Genomic DNA, 9,751 nt, shown 5'->3' with positions numbered 1-9,751 from the left:
GTAGTAGTTACTCCCATGTGTATATCTCTAGATTTAAAGCGTATATGGCCCGATGAAGTGTATGTAGATGAAGTATATGATCATACTAAACCATGTAAAGTAGTATATATGTTAAGTATGCATGCATACATAGAGTATATGGTTATACTTATTATATAAACTACAATATGTTCATTTTAGTAATATATTAAAAAATATAAATTTCTTTGAAAATTTTTTGCATGGTAAGATCTAGAGTATCTTAATATAAGTATGTGAACATACTCAAACCGATAAACAAGTATGAATACATATGTAATATGGTTTATTGAAGATGGGAGTAATTACTCCTAGGAGTACAGAAAATGCATGCATCCTATTATTGTGTTAGAAAATGGAAAAGGATAAAAAAACATACATTCAAATATAAGCAATTTTCATTGTTAGAGGTAGTAAATCATAACTACTGTTAGTGTAAAATTGTACCAAATAATACCTAATTAAATTTCTAACACATGCACAGAAGGACAGAAGGTGGTATGAGATTGAAAATTTTCATGGCACGCTAGCTGTACATCTCTGCTGATCTGCATAACAGGTTCTGCAGTTGCAACACTATTAGCCTTAAAACTAGAGCAGCTCCTGTTCGTCTTCAATTGGCCCAATTAATGCGAACATAAACTGCAGACGAAATGGGACACGAAGAGATCAAAATAAAGTCCTCTTATTACATTATTATTCTTTCTGAGCTCTCAGAAGAACCATTGCATAGATTATACCTATTTTTCAGATATAAAATCTGGTCTATGACTCTGGCTGAGGGTGACGGCTAGATAGCAGATGGTTCTACAATATATAAGCTGTAATGAAAAACTAAAACAACATCTTCTTTTTATTTGTGTACGAGCACAGACGCTAGCCCTTTTCGTATCCAACTGTGTTCAGATGACGTTCACGCACATGCAGTCGATCTCGGCAGACAGCACCGGCGGCATGCATCTTGTTTCAGTTCAGTGATGCTGAGGATCCGGGCCGCCAGGGCTCCGCCTCTTGGACTCGCCGATACCGGCGCCGTCGCCGTCCGTCGTGGCCGTCTCCATCTCCTCTCGCATTACCTTATTACCAAGCCGCCGCCCCGTCCTCGTCACGGTCGTCGTGTCAGCAGGAGCAGTAGTCGCCGCTGCCGACGCCGCAGTAGCCACGGCCGCGCCGTCGTCCCTCCTCCCCATCCCCAAATGCCTGCCGGCGGCCTCTGTCGTCGTCACGGCGGACGACAAGAGTAGCAGGACGACGCACAGCAGCGCGACCACGCCGGCCATGTCGACGCTAACAACCTTCGCCATGCACACAGTAGCTACTCGATGCGATGCCAACTACCTTCGTCGACGTCGACGTTCTCGTTCTTCCCAGCTAGAGTGGGTGAAGACTGAAGAGGAGTGGATGGAGGTGCGGTTGCCCGATGCTCCGCGAAGGGCGCGCGCGGGTTTATATAGGCGCGGCGCGGGCGTGGGCCGGCGGGCGGCGGCCTGGATGGATCGCGCACCCTCGAAGAGCCGCCCGCGCGCGTGGTGGGGTGGGGGTAGGGGGGGTCTGGGTGGCCGGCCAGCTATAGCTAGTGCTCGCTGACTCGATCGATTCGCGCGGCGGAGGTCCAGGTCAAACCGAGATCTCTCGGTTTGGTGGCCTCTGCACTGCACTACTGCGCTCCGGCAGTCGATCTAGCGGTGCCGACCCGCGATAAGCCGGCCGGCCGGTCATGCGTGCGTGAGTCTGGCCGGCAGCGCGCGCACGTCGGGGTGTGCAAGGGCGGGCGCGCACTCTGCTGCGTGCAAGCATATATATGCCGACATCTCAGCTCAATTCAGCTGGCTGCGCGGCAACTCCTGTGGTGCGACTCCTTCTGACGGAAAGCAGCGCGCGCTTCAGAGAGAAGAGGACAGGCGGACACCGTGCTGGGCGGTTTGACTTGCCGATCGAGAGCAGACTTTTTACCGGACGATCGGCGTCGTCGTCGAAACTAGTTGGATCGAGTAGTACAATAATGCATGATGCATGGTCAGGGAAACGTATACATTTTTAATAATAATAATAAAGAGAAAAGGGAGAGAAAATTGGAAGGTACTGCAGTAGACGATAGACATTGCTGGTGGAATGAAGCACTACCAGCCAGGTCGATCGTGTGTGTGTGTTTTAGGTGTTGTTTTTCTTCAGAAAAGCTTTCGTCGAACCTGGTGACCTGGCAGCGCATATAGATTATTAACAAAGTGATTGTCCTTTTGGCTGTGTTTCCATCTTCTCCATGAGACCCTGAGAAAAGGAAAAGGGTGGTGTGGTGTGCGTGCGATCCTTACGAGTGATGATATACATATATATCTTATTGCTTTGACTCGGAAAACTGATAAAATTATATTATGCCTGCCCATACTGGTAATGGTAGGGTTTGTAGCCATCCTGCGTGAGGGCAATTGATTAATAGCCGGTGGCGGAGCCAGGATTTGAATCTTGGGTATTCCCTTACTGATGTTTGGTGGGCCACCACTCAGCTGTTGTCTCTAACCTCATGAACGACGTGTGCCCTCGTCAGTTGCCATATAGGCAGACAAAGAGACAGGGGCCGCACCCGCGCTGCACAGCCCGTGCCGCTAAGAGCTCATGACACTAGAAACAGTAGTGCCGCCACCATGTTGGTCGGCTAGAGTTAGAGATTTAGGAATGAGGATTATGGAATTGCCTCCCACTCATGTCTCGTTCACTCACACGAAAAGAATACTTTATTATACATATTGCCATGTGCATATTCCGATTTATCTTGGAAAAGAGTTTGAAAACAAGATATGATTTGTACTAATATTTGGTGGCATGAGTTAATATGTATGTGGTCTAGAGATAAATATTGGTTCTCATTTGCAGAAACAATAAAATAGAATAATTTCGGCAATCAAGCTAAAACTTGTGTGGAAAAAGAAATACAAGAATAGACTAAAAAGAATAATAGAGAAATTTTATTTGCTAAATATAGAAATGCTTATATATTAAATATACATATATATAAATATGTCTATATATACTTAGTGCATAAAAAAGTTGGGTATTCCTGGGAATACCAGGAATACCCTCTATATCCGCCCATGTTAATAGCCAAAGAGCCGCCAGACAGACAAAAGGCGCTAATCCGCTAATGTGTACCCACACACGGAATTAGTGGTGACTGGTGAATTTTTTTTATTTTTAGCTCAAATTTCAAACATATTTCAAATTTGACCCGCTTTGAAAAATATTTTCAAAACTAGGCCGTTTGGACCCGCCACCATGCATGGCGGGACAAATACACAGAACCCCGCCATGCATGGCGGCGGGGTACTACTGCTGACGTGGCATGGTTCAAGGGGACACCTGCTGACGTGGCTAACACGTGGCGGGGTACGTGGCAAAGAGTACCCCGCCACGCATCACGTCGGGATGCAACCCCGCCGCGTATCATGGCGGGGTGCTCTCTGTCTAACAAAATGGCCCACCCTCTGCTTTCTCTTTGTTCTCTTGTGGCACTTTCATTCATTTGTGATAATTATTGTCTGTAAATTGCACTAATTATACAGTTTGCCTGTAAATCACGAGACGAATCTTTTAAGCCTAATTACTTTATAATTAGATATTTTTTATTAAATAAAAACGAAATTACTACAGTGTTAAAATCTAAAAAGTTTTTGTATCTAAACAAGTTCAGGCTATAGTGTGTATGCGTGGGAGAGGCTGCGCATGCAACCTGATGTGAGAGGCAAAGTGACTGTAGGGTGTTGGGTCATGCAACCCTAAACCCTAAACCCTAATTCAAAAAATTTTGCAAAATTTTTCAAATTTCTTTAGACGTATATTTCGAATTTTAAATAAATTTATTCAAAAATTAGATTTAAATATATATTTAATGATACTAATTTTATATTATAAATATTAATATTTTTAGTAAATATTTAATCAAAGTTATTTTTTGGAAAAAAAAATAAACAGACATTTCGGAATGGGAAAACTAGCGCAGCGGCACTCTGTGCGTACAGTGCTCCTGCTGCTGCTGGACAGGGCTGTACATCAGTGCTGCTGCTGTAGTAGCAGCACGCGTGCACAGTGCTGCGCGCAGCATGCACTGTGCCGCTGCTATAGTTTTGCTCTTTGTTATTTTTTCTTTGAAAAATAACTTTGATTAAATATTAATTAAAAATATTAATATTTATGATATAAAATTAGTATTATTAGATTGATATTTAAATCTAATTTTTAAATAAATTTTTTTAAAGTTAAAAATATACGTCTAAAGATTTAATGTGACGGAGAATTTGAAAAATTTTGCAAAATTTTTTGAGAACTAAACAAGGCCCAATACCCTAGACTACTATCACTTTCCCTCTCATGTCATCTTGCCCATGCGGCTTGACCCTCTCTCTCCACGTATACACTTGGACTTGTTTATATTCAAAAACTTTTTAGATTTTAACCATGTAGTAATTTTATTTTTATTTAATAAAAAATCTAATTATAAAGTAACTAGGCTTAAAAGATTCGTCTCGTGATTTACAGGCAAACTGTATAATTAGTGCAATTTACAGACAATAATTATCACAAATAAACGAAAGTGCCACCAGGGTACAAAGAGAAAGCAGAGGGTGGGTCATTTTGTCAAACAGGGAGCACCCCGCCATGATGCGCGGCGGGGTTGCATCCCGCCATGATGGGTGGCGGGGTACTTTTTGCCACGTACCCCGCCACGTGTTAGCCACATCAGGAGGTGTCTCCCTGAACCATGCCACATCAGCAGTAGTACCCCGCCGCCATGCATGGCGGGGTTCTGTGTATTTGCCCCGCCATGCATGGTGGCGGGTCCAAACGGCCTAGTTTTGAAAATATTTTTCAAAGCGGGTCAAATTTGAAATATGTTTGAAATTTGGGTTAAAAATAAAAAAAAAAATTCTGACTGGTGAACGCTGACAGCAACCTGAAAAATGTGTTGTACCCCGGCTGAAACACCAGAGGTGGGCTATAGGCCCAAGGCGGCAACAAACTGCATCAATGAGATTGTACTTGTACAGGCCCATTTTCTTTCTCGCTACAGTCTTCTACCACTTTCGGCCCATCTTCGTCCGAACCAGAGAAGTTTACTCCTCTAGTTAACTACTGGCATAAAATTGACAACATATTTCATCCTGATGAAATTCTATTAAACTTTCTCTATCTCTCTCCATAACGAACCTACCAAGTCATCAAAAATTCTACTGTTACATGATATTAAATGCAAAAAAAAAACCGCATCGTCGTCCAGGGAATTGTCCCCATGCCGCCTCAATCCCTCTTCTCTCCCTCCCTTAGGACAACTAGTCATTAGTCTTAGGTCTTGTTTAGTTACACCTAAAACCCAAAAGCTTTTCAAGATTTCTGTCAAATTAAATCTTTTAACATGTATGGAACATTAAATATAGAAAAATAACTAATTGTATAGTTTATTTTTAATTTGCGATACGAATCTTTTAAGCTATTTAGTCTATGGTTGAATAATAATTGCAAAGTGCAAATAAAAATATATGTAGTACTTAAAAACTTTTAACCTAGGAAACTAAACATGGCTTTAGCCACTTTGTACCTGTACCGGCACCTGTTGACGTGTAATTACTTTTTTAAAAAACCTGATGAGTAATTACTTTTGGTGCGACGAACAAACGGAACAAAGGCTAGCAGAATAATTTGGTAATCCCGCCCATCGAGAAGCTAGCAGCAGGCAGCAAGCGTCCGTTTTCCGAGTACCGTCGACGAGACTCGAGAGCGTGGCCGGAACAGTCGATCGTCAGTGCTGCGAGAGCACCGGTCGGTAGATTGGTGTGTACGTACGTGGCGCGCGCCGTCGACGTGTCGCTGTCGTGTTCCGCACTCCCACTCCACCGGGACATATGCAGCGCCAATCTGGACCCCGCGTGAGCTTCACGTGGACGCGCATGCATGCACAGTCGAGACCGACGCAGCACACCCGGCCCGGCCGGTCGCGTTCACTGCAACAAACTAGCTGTTTGAAGGCGATTGCGACGACGTGTCAGTGGTGGCCTCGCTGCCAGCGCGACTGACACGTCTGTACTCTCGCGCCCACCGTACCGGTGGGGAGTCACTAGTCATCACCAACGGTCTGCACTCAGCCGCGTATGCAGCTCTAGCGTGCATCGTCACGAACTCAACATGTGTAGCCAGTACAGTACGATGTAATCTTGGTGAATGAGACCGCGCGTGCGCGCCCGGCCGACGACACGTCAGTATTTCCAGAATGCTAATAAGCGACTTATCTCCATCTCCATTGCACATGCACGCACAACATGCCTGTCGTTGTTGAAGCTCTGAAGAACGTTGATGTCTTGTACAGAATGAGCAGCGGCAACTTGTCGTCCACTCGTCTGCTTTTTCGTAGCTAGAGTTTTACGTGTGAAGTAGCTTTGTTTTTGTGCTTCACAGTCATGATCAGGTAGGTCTATCGATCGATAGAGTTGAAACTATTTTGTTGATCCATTTAGTAAAATAGTGTTTTGCATATGAAGTTTCTTAAACATGATCACATAGTCCCACTAAAGGGAATTGAAGCTACGAGAAGCAACTATTTTTAGCTTTATCGCACACTAGTCTTTTATAAATGCGTGTTTTAAAGAACTTGAATTCTTGAAGGTGTTTAAAAAGATATCTATTTTAATTAGCATGAAACACAGTTTCAAGCAGATCGCAAGACTGTTGGGACAACTTGACCTGAACAGGACCTAAACGACTTTTCTTTTAGAACGCGAGGGCGGCGCAACGACAGATATCCAAAACGAGGATTCACTCATTCAGGTGGCACTGCTCGCCACACGTGCTTCCGTGCATATACGAACAGCTTTGACAGTTGCTGCTTCTCTCTTGCTTTAATTTAGGACTCAAGCCACTAGCCATGTCACGATCGGAGGAGCAAGACACGCACGTCGTTGTAGCGTTACAGTCATACCAACACCGCAACGCCAAAGCACGATAGCGAGTGGTGTTGTCTGGTTCATAGAAAACAAGCCTACATTCACGGTCAAGCTAGGAGATAAATTATTCCAGTGTCTACGAGGTGCCATGTCAGCAAAAGTAAATTGACTTAGTGATTATATAATCAGGTGTTCTCCAATCTCTCGGATCATCAGTCATCACAACGTGCGCAACCCCAACTTCTACAAGATGCCACAGGAGAAGAAGAGCCCGACGTCAAATTAGAAGGCCGAGGCTTGGATTCAATCATTCAGGTTGCACCGCGTCATCCCGTGACCCGCTGCGCCCTCAGGGAGTGCATGACCTCATCTTCTTCCTCACGACAGCTTCTTCTCCACGATCCTCCTCATGACGAACACTCTCTCGTGGGTATCTTCTTCCTTTCTTCGCTCGTTTTCAACCCTGTCATCCTTCTCGCCCTCGCCTCCGCAGCCAGCTACCACCCCACCGGGGTTTGCCGGAGCGCCACCATCGCCGACAACGCCGAGCTTCAAGCTCCGGCCATGGCACCCCTACCCAAGATTTATGAAACTAAATTAGTGCCAGATGTCATAAATTAAATATTATTAGTATTTTATATAATTTTGATCAGACATAATGAAATTTAACCAGTACCAGAGATGACTGCTAGAAGAAATTCATCTCGTTTTTTTTACCGTCATCAGAACCACCCGCTTGTTCCTGCCGGCTTTCCCTGTTTCATGTCGGTTCAATATAGCCGTCAGAAATTTTCACTCACTAGTGTGGGTTTTGTCTAGCCCAGAAGTCAGTTTTCGGAAAACCGTCCAGAATTCCTATAACCGACAGGGATTTTCTGTTCTTATCGTGTAGTGAAATAACCGATCGAGTCGCTATCTTTCCGAAATTAAACAAAGTAACCAGTGCCAGTGGTGGCCTCGCTTGTGTTGCCTCTTGTGTTTGTGGCCTCAGGCTTGCGCTGCCTCTGCTTGTGTTTGTGGCCTCACATCACAGATGGCTACTGCGTTCCGGAGTTGTTATGTATGAGTCCAAAATGCAGTGTCTGCTAGTGTTATACTTGTGTCGGATTCAATTCGTGCTTGTACTCTACCACCACGTGCGACAATGACTTGAGCACCAGGTTTGGGGAAGTTTGTTGTGCCATCATGTTGATACGTTGTGTTGTGCAATGGAATATACTCCCTGATCCATCCCTCAATATTTGTCATTGTTGGCTTGATTGTGTGCCGTAACTTTGACTAGATTTATAAAAAAAACATTATTAATCTTTCTATCTCTTAATAAATTTATTATAGATTCAATAATACGTCCAACTTACTAATTATATATCATAAATATTAATATTTTATATAAATTTATTCAAAGTTATTATTTAGCAAGCCGGACCGACAATTAATAAGTGACGAAGGAAGTAGTTAGTTAGAAAATCTTTTTCTTCGATGTTGTTAACATTTTCTTCGCAATTTAATAAGAATACAATGCCAGTTAATTATTACTGCTATTCTATGTCTCCTTTTCTTCTTTTTGGGAATATTTAGAATTATTTTTTTAGGATGATCCAAAATTCATACCTGGCGTTAATTTTTAGTCTACCTGGATGGACATAAAATTTATTTTTTTGGACACCATCCTACTAGGCACATGGATGAAAGCCCGGCTTGTTATTGTATGGGAAAAAAATTAGGTGAAGACAGGTACCCATGGAGCAACAGTGGGCACCTACCATAAAGGTCTTGTTTACTTTTTTTTTAATATGGACACCGTAAATCTTTCATTTGTATTTGACAAATATTGTCCAATCCTAGACTAACTAGGCTTAAAAGATTCCTCTCGTAAATTACAAATAAACTGTGCAATTAGTTATTTTTATCTATATTTAATGCTTCATGCATGTGCCATAAGATTTGATGTGACGAGAAATCTGAAAAATTTTATAAATTTTTTGGGAACTAAACAAGGCCAAAATTGTGAAAATTTTTACAAATATTGTCCAAAATTTTACAAATATTGTCCAAAATTTTTATCTATATTTCGTGTTTATCCAACAAACGAAATTGTTGTTTAAACTGAGAAGAAATCACTGAAAAGAAAAACTATATTTTAGTCGTGCGTCAAATACATGCACATGGATACATGTCGTAAATATACGATGGGGCGTCCGTGGTTGCTCATGGGGACCGTCCCCCACTCATTTTTTTTCCTAGCTTGCTATGACCCAAAGGTCTAGGATGTCTTCGAGTCATTTTTATTGTTTAAAATTAGCTTATTTTCATGTACTTATACATTCAAAATATCAGCCTATTTTCACATGACGCGAGTCAGAAAAAACGCACACATTTATTTAAAATTGCTATAACTTTTGAACGGCGTTCAATTCCATCTGCACCAGTATATTCTACGTCACGAGGCACCCCACTTACATATGTTTTGATGAATTTTATTCTTGTAGCAATTTATGTGTATTAAGTTATATATTCAAATGTTTTGCTAAAACTTGATAACACAAAAGTTATGAAACGCAACTTATGTACAAAAAATATTAAACATAAAGAGCCAAAACTTGAAAACACGGTATGAATTAACTTATAACTTAAAAATGTTTTATTGTCCAATTTGTGTATAAAAGTTATGTGTATAAACTTGAAAAGACAAAAGTTATGAAACGCAACTTAGTAGAAAAATTGTTTAAAACAAAAAATGAATTAACTTATAACTTATATCAAAACTTGTAAACATAAAAGTTATGAAACACAACTTATGTATGAAA

The sequence above is a fragment of the Sorghum bicolor genome, chromosome 9 (genome assembly GCF_000003195.3).
Source record: "Sorghum bicolor cultivar BTx623 chromosome 9, Sorghum_bicolor_NCBIv3, whole genome shotgun sequence".
NCBI lineage: Eukaryota > Viridiplantae > Streptophyta > Magnoliopsida > Poales > Poaceae > Sorghum > Sorghum bicolor.
This window is presented reverse-complemented; position numbering follows the sequence as displayed.